At 41.4% G+C, this 16,341-nt stretch overlaps 72 pseudogenes; all 72 read left to right on the forward strand.

Annotated features, from left to right (window-relative positions):
* Positions 1 to 67: 67 nt before the first annotated feature.
* LOC142669148 (5S ribosomal RNA) lies at positions 68 to 186 on the forward strand (annotated as a pseudogene).
* Positions 187 to 811: 625 nt separating this feature from the next.
* Positions 812 to 930, forward strand: LOC142669749 (5S ribosomal RNA; annotated as a pseudogene).
* A 67-nt stretch (positions 931 to 997) lies between these two features.
* On the forward strand, positions 998 to 1,116 carry LOC142669487 (5S ribosomal RNA; annotated as a pseudogene).
* Positions 1,117 to 1,183: 67 nt separating this feature from the next.
* LOC142669886 (5S ribosomal RNA) lies at positions 1,184 to 1,302 on the forward strand (annotated as a pseudogene).
* Positions 1,303 to 1,369: 67 nt separating this feature from the next.
* On the forward strand, positions 1,370 to 1,488 carry LOC142669528 (5S ribosomal RNA; annotated as a pseudogene).
* Positions 1,489 to 1,555: 67 nt separating this feature from the next.
* LOC142669730 (5S ribosomal RNA) lies at positions 1,556 to 1,674 on the forward strand (annotated as a pseudogene).
* Positions 1,675 to 1,741: 67 nt separating this feature from the next.
* LOC142669175 (5S ribosomal RNA) lies at positions 1,742 to 1,860 on the forward strand (annotated as a pseudogene).
* Positions 1,861 to 1,927: 67 nt separating this feature from the next.
* Positions 1,928 to 2,046, forward strand: LOC142669559 (5S ribosomal RNA; annotated as a pseudogene).
* A 67-nt stretch (positions 2,047 to 2,113) lies between these two features.
* LOC142670532 (5S ribosomal RNA) lies at positions 2,114 to 2,232 on the forward strand (annotated as a pseudogene).
* A 67-nt stretch (positions 2,233 to 2,299) lies between these two features.
* On the forward strand, positions 2,300 to 2,418 carry LOC142669763 (5S ribosomal RNA; annotated as a pseudogene).
* Positions 2,419 to 2,485: 67 nt separating this feature from the next.
* On the forward strand, positions 2,486 to 2,604 carry LOC142669765 (5S ribosomal RNA; annotated as a pseudogene).
* A 67-nt stretch (positions 2,605 to 2,671) lies between these two features.
* LOC142670081 (5S ribosomal RNA) lies at positions 2,672 to 2,790 on the forward strand (annotated as a pseudogene).
* A 67-nt stretch (positions 2,791 to 2,857) lies between these two features.
* On the forward strand, positions 2,858 to 2,976 carry LOC142669619 (5S ribosomal RNA; annotated as a pseudogene).
* Positions 2,977 to 3,043: 67 nt separating this feature from the next.
* LOC142669414 (5S ribosomal RNA) lies at positions 3,044 to 3,162 on the forward strand (annotated as a pseudogene).
* Positions 3,163 to 3,229: 67 nt separating this feature from the next.
* Positions 3,230 to 3,348, forward strand: LOC142670211 (5S ribosomal RNA; annotated as a pseudogene).
* A 67-nt stretch (positions 3,349 to 3,415) lies between these two features.
* Positions 3,416 to 3,534, forward strand: LOC142670669 (5S ribosomal RNA; annotated as a pseudogene).
* Positions 3,535 to 3,601: 67 nt separating this feature from the next.
* Positions 3,602 to 3,720, forward strand: LOC142669899 (5S ribosomal RNA; annotated as a pseudogene).
* Positions 3,721 to 3,787: 67 nt separating this feature from the next.
* Positions 3,788 to 3,906, forward strand: LOC142670442 (5S ribosomal RNA; annotated as a pseudogene).
* A 67-nt stretch (positions 3,907 to 3,973) lies between these two features.
* On the forward strand, positions 3,974 to 4,092 carry LOC142670539 (5S ribosomal RNA; annotated as a pseudogene).
* A 67-nt stretch (positions 4,093 to 4,159) lies between these two features.
* On the forward strand, positions 4,160 to 4,278 carry LOC142669053 (5S ribosomal RNA; annotated as a pseudogene).
* Positions 4,279 to 4,345: 67 nt separating this feature from the next.
* LOC142669404 (5S ribosomal RNA) lies at positions 4,346 to 4,464 on the forward strand (annotated as a pseudogene).
* A 253-nt stretch (positions 4,465 to 4,717) lies between these two features.
* LOC142669442 (5S ribosomal RNA) lies at positions 4,718 to 4,836 on the forward strand (annotated as a pseudogene).
* A 67-nt stretch (positions 4,837 to 4,903) lies between these two features.
* On the forward strand, positions 4,904 to 5,022 carry LOC142670031 (5S ribosomal RNA; annotated as a pseudogene).
* Positions 5,023 to 5,089: 67 nt separating this feature from the next.
* LOC142669824 (5S ribosomal RNA) lies at positions 5,090 to 5,208 on the forward strand (annotated as a pseudogene).
* A 67-nt stretch (positions 5,209 to 5,275) lies between these two features.
* Positions 5,276 to 5,394, forward strand: LOC142670192 (5S ribosomal RNA; annotated as a pseudogene).
* A 67-nt stretch (positions 5,395 to 5,461) lies between these two features.
* Positions 5,462 to 5,580, forward strand: LOC142670383 (5S ribosomal RNA; annotated as a pseudogene).
* A 67-nt stretch (positions 5,581 to 5,647) lies between these two features.
* Positions 5,648 to 5,766, forward strand: LOC142669415 (5S ribosomal RNA; annotated as a pseudogene).
* A 67-nt stretch (positions 5,767 to 5,833) lies between these two features.
* LOC142669911 (5S ribosomal RNA) lies at positions 5,834 to 5,952 on the forward strand (annotated as a pseudogene).
* Positions 5,953 to 6,019: 67 nt separating this feature from the next.
* Positions 6,020 to 6,138, forward strand: LOC142670104 (5S ribosomal RNA; annotated as a pseudogene).
* Positions 6,139 to 6,391: 253 nt separating this feature from the next.
* On the forward strand, positions 6,392 to 6,510 carry LOC142670174 (5S ribosomal RNA; annotated as a pseudogene).
* A 67-nt stretch (positions 6,511 to 6,577) lies between these two features.
* On the forward strand, positions 6,578 to 6,696 carry LOC142669443 (5S ribosomal RNA; annotated as a pseudogene).
* Positions 6,697 to 6,763: 67 nt separating this feature from the next.
* Positions 6,764 to 6,882, forward strand: LOC142670032 (5S ribosomal RNA; annotated as a pseudogene).
* A 253-nt stretch (positions 6,883 to 7,135) lies between these two features.
* On the forward strand, positions 7,136 to 7,254 carry LOC142670371 (5S ribosomal RNA; annotated as a pseudogene).
* Positions 7,255 to 7,321: 67 nt separating this feature from the next.
* On the forward strand, positions 7,322 to 7,440 carry LOC142669492 (5S ribosomal RNA; annotated as a pseudogene).
* Positions 7,441 to 7,507: 67 nt separating this feature from the next.
* Positions 7,508 to 7,626, forward strand: LOC142669445 (5S ribosomal RNA; annotated as a pseudogene).
* Positions 7,627 to 7,693: 67 nt separating this feature from the next.
* Positions 7,694 to 7,812, forward strand: LOC142670259 (5S ribosomal RNA; annotated as a pseudogene).
* A 67-nt stretch (positions 7,813 to 7,879) lies between these two features.
* On the forward strand, positions 7,880 to 7,998 carry LOC142669775 (5S ribosomal RNA; annotated as a pseudogene).
* A 67-nt stretch (positions 7,999 to 8,065) lies between these two features.
* Positions 8,066 to 8,184, forward strand: LOC142670554 (5S ribosomal RNA; annotated as a pseudogene).
* A 67-nt stretch (positions 8,185 to 8,251) lies between these two features.
* Positions 8,252 to 8,370, forward strand: LOC142669364 (5S ribosomal RNA; annotated as a pseudogene).
* A 67-nt stretch (positions 8,371 to 8,437) lies between these two features.
* LOC142669496 (5S ribosomal RNA) lies at positions 8,438 to 8,556 on the forward strand (annotated as a pseudogene).
* Positions 8,557 to 8,623: 67 nt separating this feature from the next.
* Positions 8,624 to 8,742, forward strand: LOC142669065 (5S ribosomal RNA; annotated as a pseudogene).
* Positions 8,743 to 9,182: 440 nt separating this feature from the next.
* On the forward strand, positions 9,183 to 9,301 carry LOC142669923 (5S ribosomal RNA; annotated as a pseudogene).
* Positions 9,302 to 9,368: 67 nt separating this feature from the next.
* On the forward strand, positions 9,369 to 9,487 carry LOC142669895 (5S ribosomal RNA; annotated as a pseudogene).
* A 67-nt stretch (positions 9,488 to 9,554) lies between these two features.
* On the forward strand, positions 9,555 to 9,673 carry LOC142669918 (5S ribosomal RNA; annotated as a pseudogene).
* A 66-nt stretch (positions 9,674 to 9,739) lies between these two features.
* On the forward strand, positions 9,740 to 9,858 carry LOC142670366 (5S ribosomal RNA; annotated as a pseudogene).
* A 439-nt stretch (positions 9,859 to 10,297) lies between these two features.
* On the forward strand, positions 10,298 to 10,416 carry LOC142669869 (5S ribosomal RNA; annotated as a pseudogene).
* A 67-nt stretch (positions 10,417 to 10,483) lies between these two features.
* On the forward strand, positions 10,484 to 10,602 carry LOC142669252 (5S ribosomal RNA; annotated as a pseudogene).
* Positions 10,603 to 10,669: 67 nt separating this feature from the next.
* LOC142670099 (5S ribosomal RNA) lies at positions 10,670 to 10,788 on the forward strand (annotated as a pseudogene).
* A 67-nt stretch (positions 10,789 to 10,855) lies between these two features.
* Positions 10,856 to 10,974, forward strand: LOC142670682 (5S ribosomal RNA; annotated as a pseudogene).
* Positions 10,975 to 11,413: 439 nt separating this feature from the next.
* LOC142669166 (5S ribosomal RNA) lies at positions 11,414 to 11,532 on the forward strand (annotated as a pseudogene).
* Positions 11,533 to 11,599: 67 nt separating this feature from the next.
* Positions 11,600 to 11,718, forward strand: LOC142670581 (5S ribosomal RNA; annotated as a pseudogene).
* Positions 11,719 to 11,785: 67 nt separating this feature from the next.
* LOC142669818 (5S ribosomal RNA) lies at positions 11,786 to 11,904 on the forward strand (annotated as a pseudogene).
* A 67-nt stretch (positions 11,905 to 11,971) lies between these two features.
* LOC142669562 (5S ribosomal RNA) lies at positions 11,972 to 12,090 on the forward strand (annotated as a pseudogene).
* Positions 12,091 to 12,342: 252 nt separating this feature from the next.
* Positions 12,343 to 12,461, forward strand: LOC142670140 (5S ribosomal RNA; annotated as a pseudogene).
* Positions 12,462 to 12,528: 67 nt separating this feature from the next.
* On the forward strand, positions 12,529 to 12,647 carry LOC142670506 (5S ribosomal RNA; annotated as a pseudogene).
* Positions 12,648 to 12,714: 67 nt separating this feature from the next.
* LOC142670070 (5S ribosomal RNA) lies at positions 12,715 to 12,833 on the forward strand (annotated as a pseudogene).
* A 67-nt stretch (positions 12,834 to 12,900) lies between these two features.
* Positions 12,901 to 13,019, forward strand: LOC142670351 (5S ribosomal RNA; annotated as a pseudogene).
* Positions 13,020 to 13,086: 67 nt separating this feature from the next.
* LOC142669935 (5S ribosomal RNA) lies at positions 13,087 to 13,205 on the forward strand (annotated as a pseudogene).
* Positions 13,206 to 13,272: 67 nt separating this feature from the next.
* Positions 13,273 to 13,391, forward strand: LOC142669467 (5S ribosomal RNA; annotated as a pseudogene).
* A 67-nt stretch (positions 13,392 to 13,458) lies between these two features.
* LOC142669365 (5S ribosomal RNA) lies at positions 13,459 to 13,577 on the forward strand (annotated as a pseudogene).
* A 67-nt stretch (positions 13,578 to 13,644) lies between these two features.
* Positions 13,645 to 13,763, forward strand: LOC142669783 (5S ribosomal RNA; annotated as a pseudogene).
* A 67-nt stretch (positions 13,764 to 13,830) lies between these two features.
* LOC142670693 (5S ribosomal RNA) lies at positions 13,831 to 13,949 on the forward strand (annotated as a pseudogene).
* Positions 13,950 to 14,016: 67 nt separating this feature from the next.
* LOC142669735 (5S ribosomal RNA) lies at positions 14,017 to 14,135 on the forward strand (annotated as a pseudogene).
* Positions 14,136 to 14,202: 67 nt separating this feature from the next.
* LOC142669948 (5S ribosomal RNA) lies at positions 14,203 to 14,321 on the forward strand (annotated as a pseudogene).
* A 67-nt stretch (positions 14,322 to 14,388) lies between these two features.
* On the forward strand, positions 14,389 to 14,507 carry LOC142670422 (5S ribosomal RNA; annotated as a pseudogene).
* Positions 14,508 to 14,574: 67 nt separating this feature from the next.
* LOC142669071 (5S ribosomal RNA) lies at positions 14,575 to 14,693 on the forward strand (annotated as a pseudogene).
* A 253-nt stretch (positions 14,694 to 14,946) lies between these two features.
* On the forward strand, positions 14,947 to 15,065 carry LOC142670443 (5S ribosomal RNA; annotated as a pseudogene).
* A 253-nt stretch (positions 15,066 to 15,318) lies between these two features.
* LOC142670556 (5S ribosomal RNA) lies at positions 15,319 to 15,437 on the forward strand (annotated as a pseudogene).
* Positions 15,438 to 15,504: 67 nt separating this feature from the next.
* On the forward strand, positions 15,505 to 15,623 carry LOC142669784 (5S ribosomal RNA; annotated as a pseudogene).
* A 67-nt stretch (positions 15,624 to 15,690) lies between these two features.
* On the forward strand, positions 15,691 to 15,809 carry LOC142669205 (5S ribosomal RNA; annotated as a pseudogene).
* Positions 15,810 to 15,876: 67 nt separating this feature from the next.
* Positions 15,877 to 15,995, forward strand: LOC142669237 (5S ribosomal RNA; annotated as a pseudogene).
* A 67-nt stretch (positions 15,996 to 16,062) lies between these two features.
* Positions 16,063 to 16,181, forward strand: LOC142670153 (5S ribosomal RNA; annotated as a pseudogene).
* The last annotated feature ends 160 nt before the right edge of the window (positions 16,182 to 16,341 follow it).

Here is a 16,341-nt window from a genome sequence, read left to right on the forward strand (position 1 = left end):
TTTTATTATGTTGTTTAGATTTTGTTTCACAATAGATTAAATAGGACTATGGATTAAGGCTTTTAATGTCAATGGCCATTCTAAGCTGAATGTGCCTGCTCTCGTCAGATCGCAGAAGTTACACAGCTTAAGGCCTTGCTAGTACCAGTGTGGGAGGCTGTCTGGGAATCCATGGTGCGGTTGACATTTTATTATGTCGTTTAGAATTTGTTTCACAATCGATTAAAAATAATAATAAACTAAAGCTTTAAAAGTTAATGGCTATTCTTAGGTGTAATGTGCCTTTTCTCGTCAAATCGCAGATCAATAACACTTTAACACCTCGCTAGTAACAGTGTGGGAGACATTCTGGGCTTCCGTGGTGCTGTTGACTTTTTATTATGTCGTTTAGAATTTCTTTCACAATTGTTTAAAAATAAAAATAGACTAAAGCTTTAAAAGTTAATAGCCATTCTAAGCTTAAATGTGCCTTTTCTCGTCAAATCGCAGATATATAACACTTTAAGGCCTCGCTAGTACGAGTGTGAGAGACTGTCTGGGAATCCGAGGTGCGGTTGACTTTTTATTATGTCGTTTAGATTTGTTTCACAATCGATTAAAATGGACTATGGATTAAAGCATTTAATGTCAATGGCCATTCTAAGCTGAATGTGCCTGCTCTCGTCAGATCGCAGAAGTTACACAGCTCAAGGCCTCGCTAGTACGAGTGTGAGAGACTGTCTGGGAATCCGAGGTACGGTTGACTTTTCATTATGTCGTTTAGATTTGTTTCACAATCGATTAAAATGGACTATGGATTAAAGCATTTAATGTCAATGACCATTCTAAGCTGAATGTGCCTGCTCTCGTCAGATCGCAGAAGTTACACAGCTCAAGGCCTCGCTAGTACCAGTGTGGGACACTGTCTGGGAATCCGTGGTGCGGTTGACTTTTTATTATGTCGTTTAGATTTTGTTTCACAATCGATTAAAAAGGACTATGGATTAAAGCATTTAATGTCAATTGCCATTCTAAGCTGAATGTGCCTGCCCTCGTCAGATCGCAGAAGTTACACAGCTTAAGGCCTCGCTAGTACCAGTGTGGGAGACTGTCTGGGAATCCGTGGTGCGGTTGCCTTTTTATTATGTTGTTTAGATTTTGTTTCACAATCGATTAAAAAGGACATTGGATTAAAGCATTTATTGTCAATGGCCATTCTAAGCCGAATGTGCCTGCTCTCGTCAGATCGCAGAAGTTTCACAGCTTAAGGCCTCGCTAGTACCAGTGTGGGAGACTGTCTGGGAATTCGTGGTGCGGTTGACTTTTTATTATGTCGTTTAGATTTTGTTTCACAATCGATTAAAAAGGACTATGGATTAAAGCATTTAATGTCAATGGCCATTCTCAGCTGAATGTCCCTGCTCTCGTCTGATCGCAGAAGTTACACAGCTTAAGGCCTCGCTAGTACCAGTGTGGGAGACTGTCTGGGAATCCGTGGTGCGGTTGCCTTTTTATTATGTCGTTTAGATTTTGTTTCACAATCGATTAAAAAGGACTATGGATTAAAGCATTTAAAGTCAATGGCCATTCTAAGCTGAATGTGCCTGCTCTCGTCAGATCGCAGAAGTTACACAGCTTAAGGCCTCGCTAGAACCAGTGTGGGAGACTGTCTGGGAATCCGTGGTGCGGTTGACTTTGTATTATGTCGTTTAGATTTTTTTTCACAATCGATTAAAAAGGACTATGGATTAAAGCATTTAATGTCAATGGCCATTCTAAGCTGAATGTGCCTGCTCTCGTCAGATCGCAGAAGTTACACAGCTTAAGGCCTCGCTAGTACCAGTGTGGGAGACTGTCTGGGAATCCGTGGTGCTGTTGAATTTTTATTATGTCGTTTAGATTTTGTTTCACAATCGATTAAAAAGGACTATGGATTAAAGCATTTAATGTCAATGGCCATTCTAAGCTGAATGTCCCTGCTCTCGTCAGATCGCAGAAGTTACACAGCTTAAGGCATCGCTAGTACCAGTGTGGGAGACTGTCTGGGAATCCGTGGTGCGGTTGACTTTTTATTATGTCGTTTAGATTTTGTTTCACAATCGATTAAAAAGGACTTTGGATTAAAGCATTTAATGTCAGTGGCCATTCTAAGCTGAATGTGCCTGCTCTCGTCAGATCGCAGAAGTTATACAGCTTAAGGCCTCGCTAGTACCAGTGTGGGAGACTGTCTGGGAATCCGTGGTGCGGTTGACTTTTTATTATGTTGTTTAGATTTTGTTTCACAATAGATTAAATAGGACTATGGATTAAGGCTTTTAATGTCAATGGCCATTCTAAGCTGAATGTGCCTGCTCTCGGCAGATCGCAGAAGTTACACAGCTTAAGGCCTCGCTAGTACCAGTGTGGGAGACTGTCTGGGAATCCGTGGTGCGGTTGCCTTTTTATTATGTTGTTTAGATTTTGTTTCACAATCGATTAAATAGGACTATGGATTAAAGCATTTAACGTCAATGGCCATTCTAAGCTGAATGTGCCTGCTCTCGTCAGATCGCAGAAGTTACACAGCTTAAGGCCTCGCTAGTACCAGTGTGGGAGACTGTCTGGGAATCAGTGGTGCGGTTCACTTTTTATTATGTCGTTTAGATTTTGTTTCACAATCGATTAAAAAGGACTATGGATTAAAGTATTTAATGTCAATGGCCATTCTAAGCTGAATGTGCCTGCTTTTGTCAGATCGCAGAAGTTACACAGCTTAAGGCCTCTCTAGTACCAGTGTGGGAGACTGTCTGGGAATCCGTGGTGCGGTTGACTTTTTATTATGTCGTTTAGATTTTGTTTCACAATAGATTAAATAGGACTATGGATTAAAGCATTTAACGTCAATGGCCATTCTAAGCTGAATGTGCCTGCTCTTGTCAGAACGCAGAAGTTACACAGCTTAAGGCCTCGCTAGTACCAGTGTGGGAGACTGTCTGGGAATCCGTGGTGCGGTTGAATTTTTATTATGTCGTTTAGATTTTGTTTCACATTCGATTAAAAAGGACTATGGATTAAAGCATTTAATGTCAATGGCCATTCTAAGCTGAATGTCCCTGCTCTCGTCAGATCGCAGAAGTTACACAGCTTAAGTCCTCGCTAGTACCAGTGTGGGAGACTGTCTGGGAATCCGTGGTGCGGTTGACTTTTTATTATGTCGTTTAGATTTTGTTTCACAATAGATTAAATAGGACTATGGATTAAAGCATTTAACGTCAATGGCCATTCTAAGCTGAATGTGCCTGCTCTCGTCAGTTTGCAGAAGTTACACAGCTTAAGGCCTCGCTAGTACCAGTGTGGGAGACTGTCTGGGAATCCGTGGTGCGGTTGAATTTTTATTATGCCGTTTAGATTTTGTTTCACAATCGATTAAAAAGGACTATGGATTAAAGTATTTAATGTCAATGGCCATTCTAAGCTGAATGTGCCTGCTTTCGTCAGATCGCAGAAGTTACACAGCTTAAGGCCTCGCTAGTACCAGTGTGGGAGACTGTCTGGGAATCCGTGGTGCGGTTGACTTTTTATTATGTCGTTTAGATTTTGTTTCACAATCGATTAAAAAGGACTATGGATTAAAGTATTTAATGTCAATGGCCATTCTAAGCTGAATGTGCCTGCTCTCGTCAGATCGCAGAAGTTACACAGCTTAAGGCCTCGCTAGTACCAGTGTGGGAGACTGTCTGGGAATCCGTGGTGCGGTTGACTTTTTATTATGTCGTTTAGATTTTGTTTCACAATCGATTAAAAAGGACTATGGATTAAAGCATTTAATGTCAATGGCCATTCTAAGCTGAATGTCCCTGCTCTCGTCAGATCGCAGAAGTTACACAGCTTAAGGCCTCGCTAGTACCAGTGTGGGAGACTGTCTGGGAATCCGTGGTGCGGTTGACTTTTTATTATGTCGTTTAGATTTTGTTTCACAATCGATTAAAAAGGACTTTGGATTAAAGCATTTAATGTCAGTGGCCATTCTAAGCTGAATGTGCCTGCTCTCGTCAGATCGCAGAAGTTACACAGCTTAAGGCCTCGCTAGTACCAGTGTGGGAGACTGTCTGGGAATCCGTGGTGCGGTTGACTTTTTATTATGTTGTTTAGATTTTGTTTCACAATAGATTAAATAGGACTATGGATTAAGGCTTTTAATGTCAATGGCCATTCTAAGCTGAATGTGCCTGCTCTCGTCAGATCGCAGAAGTTACACAGCTTAAGGCCTCACTAGTACCAGTGTGGGAGACTGTCTGGGAATCCGTGGTGCGGTTGCCTTTTTATTATGTTGTTTAGATTTTGTTTCACAATCGATTAAAAAGGACTATGGATTAAAGCATTTAATGTCAATGGCCATTCTAAGCTGAATGTGCCTGCTCTCGTTAGATCGCAGAAGTTACGCAGCTTAATGCCTCGCTAGTACCAGTGTGGGAGACTGTCTGGGAATCCGTGGTGCGGTTGACTTTTTATTATGTTGTTTAGATTTTGTTTCACAATAGATTAAATAGGACTATGGATTAAAGCATTTAAAGTCAATGGCCATTCCAAGCTGAATGTGCCTGCTCTCGTCAGATCGCAGAAGTTACACAGCTTAAGGTCTCGCTAGTACCAGTGTGGGAGACTGTCTGGGAATCAGTGGTGCGGTTGAATTTTTATTATGTCGTTTAGATTTTGTTTCACAATCGATTAAAAAGGACTATGGATGAAAGCATTTAATGTCAATGGCCATTCTAAGATGAATGTCCCTGCTCTCGTCAGATCGCAGAAGTTACACAGCTTAAGGCCCCGCTAGTACCAGTGTGGGAGACTATCTGGGAATCCGTGGTGCGGTTGACTTTTTATTATGTCGTTTAGATTTTGTTTCATAATCGATTAAAAAGGACTATGGATTAAAGCATTTAATGTCAATGGCCATTCTAAGCTGAATGTGCCTGCTCTCGTCAGATCGCAGAAGTTACACAGCTTAAGGCCTCGCTAGTACCAGTGTGGGAGAATGTCTGGGAATCAGTGGTGCAGTTGACTTTTTATTATGTTGTTTAGATTTTGTTTCACAATCGATTAAAAAGGACTATGGATTAAAGCATTTAAAGTCAATGGCCATTCTAAGCTGAATGTGCCTGCTCTCGTCAGATTGCAGAAGTTACACAGCTTAAGGCCTCACTAGTACCAGTGTGGGAGATTGTCTGGGAATCCGTGGTGCGGTTGACTTTTTATTATGTCGTTTAGATTTTGTTTCACAATAGATTAAATAGGACTATGGATTAAAGCATTTAATGTCAATGGCCATTCTAAGCTGAATCTGCCTGCTCTCGTCAGATCGCAGAAGTAACACAGCTTAAGGCCTCGCTAGTACCGGTGTGGGAGACTGTCTGGGAATCCGTGGTGTGGTTGAATTTTTATTATGTCGTTTAGATTTTGTTTCACAATCGATTAAAAAGGACTATGGATTAAAGCATTTAATGTCAATGGCCATTCTAAGCTGAATGTCCCTGCTCTCGTCAGATCGCAGAAGTTACACAGCTTAAGGCCTCGCTAGTACCAGTGTGGGAGACTGTCTGGGAATCCGTGGTGCGGTTGACCTTTTATTATGTCGTTTAGATTTTGTTTCACAATCGATTAAAAAGGACTATGGATTAAAGCATTTAATGTCAATGGCCATTCTAAGCTGAATGTCCCTGCTCTCGTCAGATCGCAGAAGTTACACAGCTTAAGTCCTCGCTAGTACCAGTGTGGGAGACTGTCTGGGAATCCGTGGTGCGGTTGACTTTTTATTATGTCGTTTAGATTTTGTTTCACAATAGATTAAATAGGACTATGGATTAAAGCATTTAACGTCAATGGCCATTCTAAGCTGAATGTGCCTGCTCTCGTCAGATCGCAGAAGTTACACAGCTTAAGGCCTCGCTAGTACCAGTGTGGGAGACTGTCTGGGAATCCGTGGTGCGGTTGACTTTTTATTATGTCGTTTAGATTTTGTTTCACAATAGATTAAATAGGACTATGGATTAAAGCATTTAACGTCAATGGCCATTCTAAGCTGAATGTGCCTGCTCTTGTAAGAACGCAGAAGTTACACAGCTTAAGCCCTCGCTAGTACCAGTGTGGGAGACTGTCTGGGAATCCGTGGTGCGGTTGACTTTTTATTATGTTGTTTAGATTTTGTTTCACAATCGATTAAAAAGGACTATGGATTAAAGCATTTAATGTCAATGGCCATTCTAAGCTGAATGTGCCTTCTCTCGTTAGATCGCAGAAGTTACGCAGCTTAATGCCTCGCTAGTACCAGTGTGGGAGACTGTCTGGGAATCCGTGATGCGGTTGACTTTTTATTATGTTGTTTAGATTTTGTTTCACAATAGATTAAATAGGACTATGGATTAAAGCATTTAAAGTCAATGGCCATTCCAAGCTGAATGTGCCTGCTCTCGTCAGATCGCAGAAGATACACAGCTTAAGGTCTCACTAGTACCAGTGTGGGAGACTGTCTGGGAATCCGTGGTGCGGTTGACTTTTTATTATGTCGTTTAGATTTTGTTTCACAATCGATTAAAAAGGACTATGGATTAAAGCATTTAATGTCAATGGCCATTCTAAGATGAATGTCCCTGCTCTCGTCAGATCGCAGAAGTTACACAGCTTAAGGCCCCGCTAGTACCAGTGTGGGAGACTATCTGGGAATCCGTGGTGCGGTTGACTTTTTATTATGTCGTTTAGATTTTGTTTCATAATCGATTAAAAAGGACTATGGATTAAAGCATTTAATGTCAATGGCCATTCTAAGCTGAATGTGCCTGCTCTCGTCAGATCGCAGAAGTTACACAGCTTAAGGCCTCGCTAGTACCAGTGTGGGAGAATGTCTGGGAATCAGTGGTGCAGTTGACTTTTTATTATGTTGTTTAGATTTTGTTTCACAATCGATTAAATAGGACTATGGATTAAGGCTTTTAATGTCAATGGCCATTCTAAGCTGAATGTGCCTGCTCTCGGCAAATCGCAGAAGTTACACAGCTTAAGGCCTCGCTAGTACCAGTGTGGGAGACTGTCTGGGAATCCGTGGTGCGGTTGCCTTTTTATTATGTTGTTTAGATTTTGTTTCACAATCGATTAAAAAGGACTATGGATTAAAGCATTTAATGTCAATGGCCATTCTAAGCTGAATGTGCCTGCTCTCGTTAGATCGCAGAAGTTACGCAGCTTAATGCCTCGCTAGTACCAGTGTGGGAGACTGTCTGGGAATCCGTGGTGCCGTTGACTTTTTATTATGTTGTTTAGATTTTGTTTCACAATAGATTAAATAGGACTATGGATTAAAGCATTTAAAGTCAATGGCCATTCTAAGCTGAATGTGCCTGCTCTCGTCAGATCGCAGAAGTTACACAGCTTAAGGCCTCGCTAGTACCAGTGTGGGAAACTGTCTGGGAATCCGTGGTGCGGTTGAATTTTTATTATGTCGTTTAGATTTTGTTTCACAATCGATTAAAAAGGACTATGGATTAAAGCATTTAATGTCAATGGCCATTCTAAGATGAATGTCCCTGCTCTCGTCAGATCGCAGAAGTTACACAGCTTAAGGCCCCGCTAGTACCAGTGTGGGAGACTATCTGGGAATCCGTGGTGCGGTTGACTTTTTATTATGTCGTTTAGATTTTGTTTCATAATCGATTAAAAAGGACTATGGAATAAAGCATTTAATGTCAATGGCAATTCTAAGCTGAATGTGCCTGCTCTCGTCAGATCGCAGAAGTTACACAGCTTAAGGCCTCGCTAGTACCAGTGTGGGAGAATGTCTGGGAATCAGTGGTGCAGTTGACTTTTTATTATGTCGTTTAGATTTTGTTTCACAATCGATTAAAAAGGACTATGGATTAAAGCATTTAAAGTCAATGGCCTTTCTAAGCTGAATGTGCCTGCTCTCATCAGATCGCAGAAGTTACACAGCTTAAGGCCTTGCTAGTACCAGTGTGGGAGACTGTCTGGGAATCCGTGGTGCGGTTGAATTTTTATTATGTCGTTTAGATTTTGTTTCACAATCGATTAAAAAGGACTATGGATTAAAACATTTAATGTCAATGGCCATTCTAAGCTGAATGTCCCTGCTCTCGTCAGATCGCAGAAGTTACACAGCTTAAGGCCTCGCTAGTACCAGTGTGGGAGACTGTCTGGGAATCCGTGGTGCGGTTGACATTTTATTATGTCGTTTAGATTTTGTTTCACAATAGATTAAATAGGACTATGGATTGAAGCTTTTAATGTCAAAGGCCATTCTAAGCTGAATGTGCCTGCTCTCGTCAGATCGCAGAAGTTACACAGCTTAAGGCCTCACTAGTACCAGTGTGGGAGACTGTCTGGGAATCCGTGGTGCGGTTGACTTTTTATTATGTAGTTTAGATTTTGTTTCACAATCGATTAAAAACGACTATGGATTAAAGCATTTAATGTCAATGGCCATTCTAAGCTGAATGTGCCTGCACTCGTCAGATCGCAGAAGTTACACAGCTTAAGGCCTCGCTAGTACCAGTGTGGGAGACTGTCTGGGAATCCGTGGTGCGGTTGCCTTTTTATTATGTTGTTTAGATTTTGTTTCACAATAGATTAAATAGGACTATGGATTAAAGCAGTTATTGTCAATGGCCATTCTAAGCTGAATGTGCCTGCTCTCATCTGATCGCAGAAGTTACACAGCTTAAGGCCTCGCTAGTACCAGTGTGGGAGACTGTCTGGGAATCCATGGTGCAGTTGACTTTTTATTATGTCGTTTAGAATTTGTTTCACAATCGATTAAAAATAATAATAAACTAAAGCTTTAAAAGTTAATGGCTATTCTTAGGTGAAATGTGCTTTTTCTCGTCAAATCGCAGATCAATAACACTTTAACACCTCGCTAGTACCAGTGTGGGAGACTTTCTGGGCTTCCGTGGTGCTGTTGACTTTTTATTATGTCGTTTAGACTTTCTTTCACAATTGTTTAAAAATAAAAATAGACTAAAGCTTTAAAAGTTAATAGACATTCTAAGCTTAAATGTGCCTTTTCTCGTCAAATCGCAGATATATAACACTTTAAGGCCTCGCTAGTACGAGTGTGAGAGACTGTCTGGGAATCCGAGGTGCGGTTGACTTTTTATTATGTCGTTTAGATTTGTTTCACAATCGATTAAAATGGACTATGGATTAAAGCATTTAATGTCAATGGCCATTCTAAGCTGAATGTGCCTGCTCTCGTCAGATCGCAGAAGTTACACAGCTTAAGGCCTCGCTAGTACCAGTGTGGGAGACTGTCTGGGAATCCGTGGTGCGGTTGACTTTTTATTATGTCGTTTATATTTTGTTTCACAATAGATTAAATAGGACTATGGATTAAGGCTTTTAATGTCAAAAGCCATTCTAAGCTGAATGTGCCTGCTCTCATCAGATCGCAGAAGTTACACAGCTTAAGCCCTCGCTAGTACCAGTGTGGGAGACTGTCTGGGAATCCGTGGTGCGGTTGACTTTTTATTATGTCGTTTAGATTTTGTTTCACAATCGATTAAAAACGACTATGGATTAAAGCATTTAATGTCAAGGGCCATTCTAAGCTGAATGTGCCTGCTCTCGTCAGATCGCAGAAGTTACACAGCTTAAGGCCTCGCTAGTACCAGTGTGGGAGACTGTCTGGGAATCCGTGGTGCGGTTGCATTTTATTATGTCGTTTAGATTTTGTTTCACAATAGATTAAATAGCACTATGGATTAAAGCAGTTATTGTCAATGGCCATTCTAAGCTGAATGTGCCTGCTCTCGTCTGATCGCAGAAGTTACACAGCTTAAGGCCTCGCTAGTACCAGTGTGGGAGACTGTCTGGGAATCCGTGGTGCGGTTGACTTTTTATTATGTCGTTTAGATTTTGTTTCACAATCGATTAAAAAGGACTATGGATTAAAGCACTTAAGTTCAATGGCCATTCTAAGCTGAATGTGCCTGCTCTCGTCAGATCGCAGAAGTTACACAGCTTAAGACCTCGCTAGAACCAGTGTGGGAGACTGTCTGGGAATCCGTGGTGCGGTTGACTTTTTATTATGTCGTTTAGATTTTGTTTCACAATAGATTAAATAGGACTATGGATTAAAGCATTTAACGTCAATGGCCATTCTAAGCTGAATGTGCCTGCTCTCGTCAGAACGCAGAAGTTACACAGCTTAAGCCCTTGCTAGTACCAGTGTGGGAGACGGTCTAGGAATCCGTGGTGCGGTTGAATTGTTATTATGTCGTTTAGATTTTGTTTCACAATCGATTAAAAAGGACTATGGATTAAAGCATTTAATGTCAATGGCCTTTCTAAGCTGAATATGCCTGCTCTCGTCAGATCGCAGAAGTTACACAGCTTAAGGCCATGCTAGTACCAGTGTGGGAGATTGTCTGGGAATCCGTGGTGCGGTTGACTTTTTATTATGTCGTTTAGATTTTGTTTCACAATCGATTAAAAAGGACTATGGATTAAAGCATTTAAGGTCAATGGCCATTCTAAGCTGAATGTGCCTGCTCTCGTCAGATCGCAGAAGTTACACAGCTTAAGGCCTCGCTAGTACCAGTGTGGGAGACTGTCTGGGAATCCATGGTGCGGTTGACTTTTTATTATGTCGTTTAGATTTTGTTTCACAATAGATTAAATAGGACTATGGATTAAAGCATTCACCGACAATGGCCATTCTAAGCTGAATGTGCCTGCTCTCGTCAGAACGCAGAAGTTACACAGCTTAAGGCCTCGCTAGTGCCAGTGTGGGAGACTGTCTGGGAATCCGTGGTGCGGTTGAATTGTTATTATGTCGTTTAGATTTTGTTTCACAATCGATTAAAAAGGACTATGGATTAAAGCATTTAATGTCAATGGCCATTCTAAGCTGAATGTCCCTGCTCTCGTCAGATCGCAGAAGTTACACAGCTTAAGGCCTCGCTAGTACCAGTGTGGGAGACTGTCTGGGAATCTGTGGTGCGGTTGACTTTTTATTATGTAGTTTAGATTTTGTTTCACAATTGATTAAATAGGACTATCGATTAAAGCATTTAATGTCAATGGACTTTCTAAGCTGAATGTGCCTGCTCTCTTCAGATCGCAGAAGTTACACAGCTTAAGGCCTCGCTAGTACCAGTGTGGGAGACTGTCTGGGAATCCGTGGGGCGGTTGACTTCTTATTATGTCGTTTAGATTTTGTTTCACAATCGATTAAAAAGGACTATGGATTAAAACATTTTATGTCAATGGCCATTCTAAGCTGAATGTGCCTGCCCTCGTCAGATTGCAGAAGTTACACAGCTTAAGGCCTCGCTAGTACCATTGTGGGAGACTGTCTGGGAATCCGTGGTGCGGTTGAATTTTTATTATGTCATTTAGATTTTGTTTCACAATCGATTAAAAAGGACTATGGATTAAAGTATTTAATGTCAATGGCCATTCTAAGCTGAATGTCCCTGCTCTCGTCAGATCGCAGAAGTTACACAGCTTAAGGCCTCGCTAGTACCAGTGTGGGAGACTGTCAGGGAATCCGTGGTGCAGTTGACTTTTTATTATGTCGTTTAGATTTTGTTTCACAATCGATTAAAAAGGACTATGGATTAAAGCATTTAATGTCAATGGCCATTCTAAGCTGAATGTGCCTGCTCTCGTCAGATCGCAGAAGTTACACAGCTTAAGGCCTCGCTAGTACCAGTGTGGGAGACTGTCTGGGAATCCGTGGTGTGGTTGACTTTTTATTATGTCGTTTAGATTTTGTTTCACAATCGATTAAAAAGGACTATGGATTAAAGAATTTAATGTCAATGGCCATTCTAAGCTGAATGTGCCTGCTCTCATCAGATCGCAGAAGTTGCACAGCTTAAGGCCTCGCTAGTACCAGTGTAGGAGACTGTCTGGGAATCCGTGGCACGGTTGACTTTTTATTATGTCGTTTAGATTTTGTTTCACAATAGATTAAATAGGACTATGGATTAAAGCATTTAATGTCAATGGCCATTCTAAGCTGAATGTGCCTGCTCTCGTCAGATCACAGAAGTTACACAGCTTAAGGCCTTGCTAGTACCAGTGTGGGAGACTGTCTGGGAATCCGTGGTGCAGTTGACTTTTTATTATGTCGTTTAGATTTTGTTTCACAATAGATTAAAAATAAAAATAGACTAAAGCTTTAAAAGTTAATAGCCATTCTAAGCTTAAATGTGCCTTTTCTCGTCAAATCGCAGATATATAACACTTTAAGGCCTCGCTAGTACGAGTGTGAGAGACTGTCTGGGAATCCGAGGTGCGGTTGACTTTTTATTATGTCGTTTAGATTTGTTTCAAATCGATTAAAATGGACTATGGATTAAAGCATTTAATGTCAATGGCCATTCTAAGCTGAATGAGCCTGCTCTTGTCGGATCGCAGAAGTTACACAGCTTAAGGCCTTGCTAGTACCAGTGTGGGAGACTGTCTGGGAATCCGTGGTGCGGTTGACTTTTTATTATGTCGTTTAGATTTTGTTTCACAATCGATTAAAAAGGACTATGGATTAAAGCATTTAATGTCAATTGCCATTCTAAGCTGAATGTGCCTGCTCTCGTCAGATCGCAGAAGTTACACAGCTTAAGGCCTCGCTAGTACCAGTGTGGGAGACTGTCTGGGAATCCGTGGTGCGGTTGCCTTTTTATTATGTCATTTAGATTTTGTTTCACAATCGATTAAAAAGGACTATGGATTAAAGCATTTCATGTCAATGACCATTCTAAGCTGAATGTACCTGCTCTCGTCAGATCGCAGAGGTTACACAGCTTAAGGACTCGCTAGTACCAGTGTGGGAGACTGTCTGGGAATCTGTGGTGCTGTTGACTTTTTATTATGTCGTTTAGATTTTGTTTCACAATCGATTAAAAAGGACTATGGATTAAAGCCTTTAATGTCAATGGCCATTCTAAGCTGAATGTCCCTGCTCTCGTCAGATCGCAGAAGTTACACAGCTTAGGGCCTCGCTAGTACCAGTGTGGGAGACTGTCTGGGAATCTGTGGTGCTGTTGACTTTTTATTATGTCGTTTAGATTTTGTTTCACAATCGATTAAAAAGGACTATGGATTAAAGCATTTAATGTCAATGGCCATTCTAAGCTGAATGTGCCTGCTCTCGTCAGATCGCAGAAGTTACACAGCTTAAGGCCTCGCTAGTACCAGTGTGGGAGACTGTCTGGGAATCCGTGGTGCGGTTGACTTTTTATTATGTCGTTTAGATTTTGTTTCACAATCGATTAAAAAGGACTATGGATTAAAGCATTTAACGTCAATGGCCATTCTAAGCTGAATGTGCCTGCTCTCGTCAGAACGCAGAAGTTACATAGCTTAAGTCCTCGCTAGTACCAGTGTGGGAGACTGTCTGGGAATCCGTGGTGCGGTTGACTTTTTATTATGTTGTTTAGATTTTGCTTCACAATAGATTAAATAGGACTATGGATCAGGGCTTTTAATGTAAATGGCCATTCTAAGCTGAATGTGCCTGCTCTCGTCAGATCGCAGAAGTTACACAGCTTAAGGCCTCGCTAGTACCCGTGTGGGAGACTGTCTGGGAATCCGTGGTGCGGTTAACTTTTTATTATGTCGTTTAGATTTTGTTTCACAATCGATTAAAAAGGACTATGGATTAAATCATTTAAAGTCAATGGCCATTCTAAGCTGAATGTGCCTGCTCTCGTTAGATCGCAGAAGTTACACAGCTTAACGCCTCGCTAGTACCAGTGTGGGAGACTGTCTGGGAATCCGTGGTGCGGTTGACTTTTTATTATGTCGTTTAGATTTTGTTTCACAATAGATTAAATAGGACTATGGATTAAAGCATTTAACGTCAATGGCCATTCTAAGCTGAATGTGCCTGCTCTCGTCCGAACGCAGAAGTTACACAGCTTAAGGCCTCGCTAGTACCAGTGTGGGAGACTGTCTGGGAATATGTGGTGCGGTTGAGTTTTTATTATGTCGTTTAGATTTTGTTTCACAATCGATTAAAAAGGACTATGTATTAAAGCCTTTAATGTCAATGGCCATGCTAAGCTGAATGTCCCTGCTCTCGTCAGATCGCAGAAGTTACACAGCTTAAGGCCTCGCTGGTACCAGTGTGGGAGATTGTCTGGGAATCCGTGGTGCGGTTGACTTTTTATTATGTCGTTTAGATTTTGTTTCACAATCGATTAAAAAGGACTATGGATTAAAGCATTTAATGTCAATGGCCATTCTAAGCTGAATGTGCCTGCTCTCGTCAGATCGCAGAAGTTACACAGCTTAAGGCCTCGCTAGTACCAGTGTGGGAGACTGTCTGGGAATCCGTGGTGCGGTTGACTTTTTATTATGTCGTTTAGATTTTGTTTCACAATAGATTAAATAGGACTATGGATTAAAGCATTTAACGTCAACGGCCATTCTAAGCTGAATGTGCCTGCTCTCGTCAGATCGCAGAAGTTACACAGCTTAAGGCCTCGCTAGTACCAGTGTGGGAGACTGTCTGGGAATCCGTGGTGCGGTTGACTTTTTATTATGTCGTTTAGATTTTGTTTCACAATCGATTAAAAAGGACTATGGATTAAAGCATTTAATGTCAATGGCCATTCTAAGCTGAATGTGCCTGCTCTCGTCAGATCGCAGAAGTTACACAGCTTAAGGCCTCGCTAGTACTAGTGTGGGAGACTGTCTGGGAATCTGTGGTGCGGTTGCCTTTTTATTATGTCATTTAGATTTTGTTTCACAATCGATTAAAAAGGACTATGGATTAAAGCATTTCATGTCAATGGCCATTCTAAGCTGAATGTGCCTGCTCTCGTCAGATCGCAGAAGTTACACAGCTTAAGGCCTCGCTAGTACCAGTGTGGGAGACTGTCTCGGAATCCGTTGAGCGGTTGAATTTTTATTATGTCGTTTAGATTTTGTTTCACAATCGATTAAAAAGGACTATGGATTAAAGCCTTTAATGTCAATGGCCATTCTAAGCTGAATGTCCCTGCTCTCGTCAGATCGCAGAAGTTACACAGCTTAAGGCCTCGCTAGTACCAGTGTGGGAGACTGTCTGGGAATCCGTGGTGCGGTTGACTTTTTATTATGTCGTTTAGATTTTGTTTCACAATCGATTAAAAAGGACTATGGATTAAAGCATTTAACGTCAATGGCCATTCTAAGCTGAATGTGCCTTCTCTCGTCAGAACGCAGAAGTTACATAGCTTAAGTCCTCGCTAGTACCAGTGTGGGAGACTGTCTGGGAATCCGTGGTGCGGTTGACTTTTTATTATGTTGTTTAGATTTTGTTTCACAATAGATTAAATAGGACTATGGATTAGGGCTTTTAATGTCAATGGCCATTCTAAGCTGAATGTGCCTGCTCTCGTCAGATCGCAGAAGTTACACAGCTTAAGGCCTTGCTAGTACCAGTGTGGGAGACTGTCTGGGAATCCGTGGTGCGGTTGACTTTTTATTATGTCGTTTAGATTTTGTTTCACAATCGATTAAAAAGGACTATGGATTAAAGCATTTAAAGTCAATGGCCATTCTAAGCTGAATGTGCCTGCTCTCGTTAGATCGCAGAAGTTACACAGCTTAACGCCTCGCTAGTACCAGTGTGGGAGACTGTCTGGGAATCCGTGGTGCGGTTGACTTTTTATTATGTCGTTTAGATTTTGTTTCACAATAGATTAAATAGGACTATGGATTAAAGCATTTAACGTCAATGGCCATTCTAAGCTGAATGTGCCTGCTCTCGTCCGAACGCAGAAGTTACACAGCTTAAGGCCTCGCTAGTACCAGTGTGGGAGACTGTCTGGGAATCTGTGGTGCGGTTGAGTTTTTATTATGTCGTTTAGATTTTGTTTCACAATCGATTAAAAAGGACTATGTATTAATTCCTTTAATGTCAATGGCCATTCTAAGCTGAATGTCCCTGCTCTCGTCAGATCGCAGAAGTTACACAGCTTAAGGCCTCGCTGGTACCAGTGTGGGAGACTGTCTGGGAATCCGTGGTGCGGTTGACTTTTTATTATGTCGTTTAGATTTTGTTTCACAATCGATTAAAAAGGACTATGGATTAAAGCATTTAACGTCAATGGCCATTCTAAGCTGAATGTGCCTGCTCTCGTCAGAACGCAGAAGTTACATAGCTTAAGTCCTCACTAGTACCAGTGTGGGAGACTGTCTGGGAATCCGTGGTGCGGTTGAGTTTTTATTATGTTGTTTAGATTTTGTTTCACAATAGATTAAAAAGGACTATGGATTAAAACCTTTAATGTCAATGGCCATTCAAAGCTGAATGTCCCTGCTCTCGTCAGATCGCAGAAGTTACACAGCTTAAGGCCTCGCTGGTACCAGTGTGGGAGACTG

The sequence above is a fragment of the Rhinoderma darwinii genome (genome assembly GCF_050947455.1).
Source record: "Rhinoderma darwinii isolate aRhiDar2 chromosome 1 unlocalized genomic scaffold, aRhiDar2.hap1 SUPER_1_unloc_15, whole genome shotgun sequence".
NCBI lineage: Eukaryota > Metazoa > Chordata > Amphibia > Anura > Rhinodermatidae > Rhinoderma > Rhinoderma darwinii.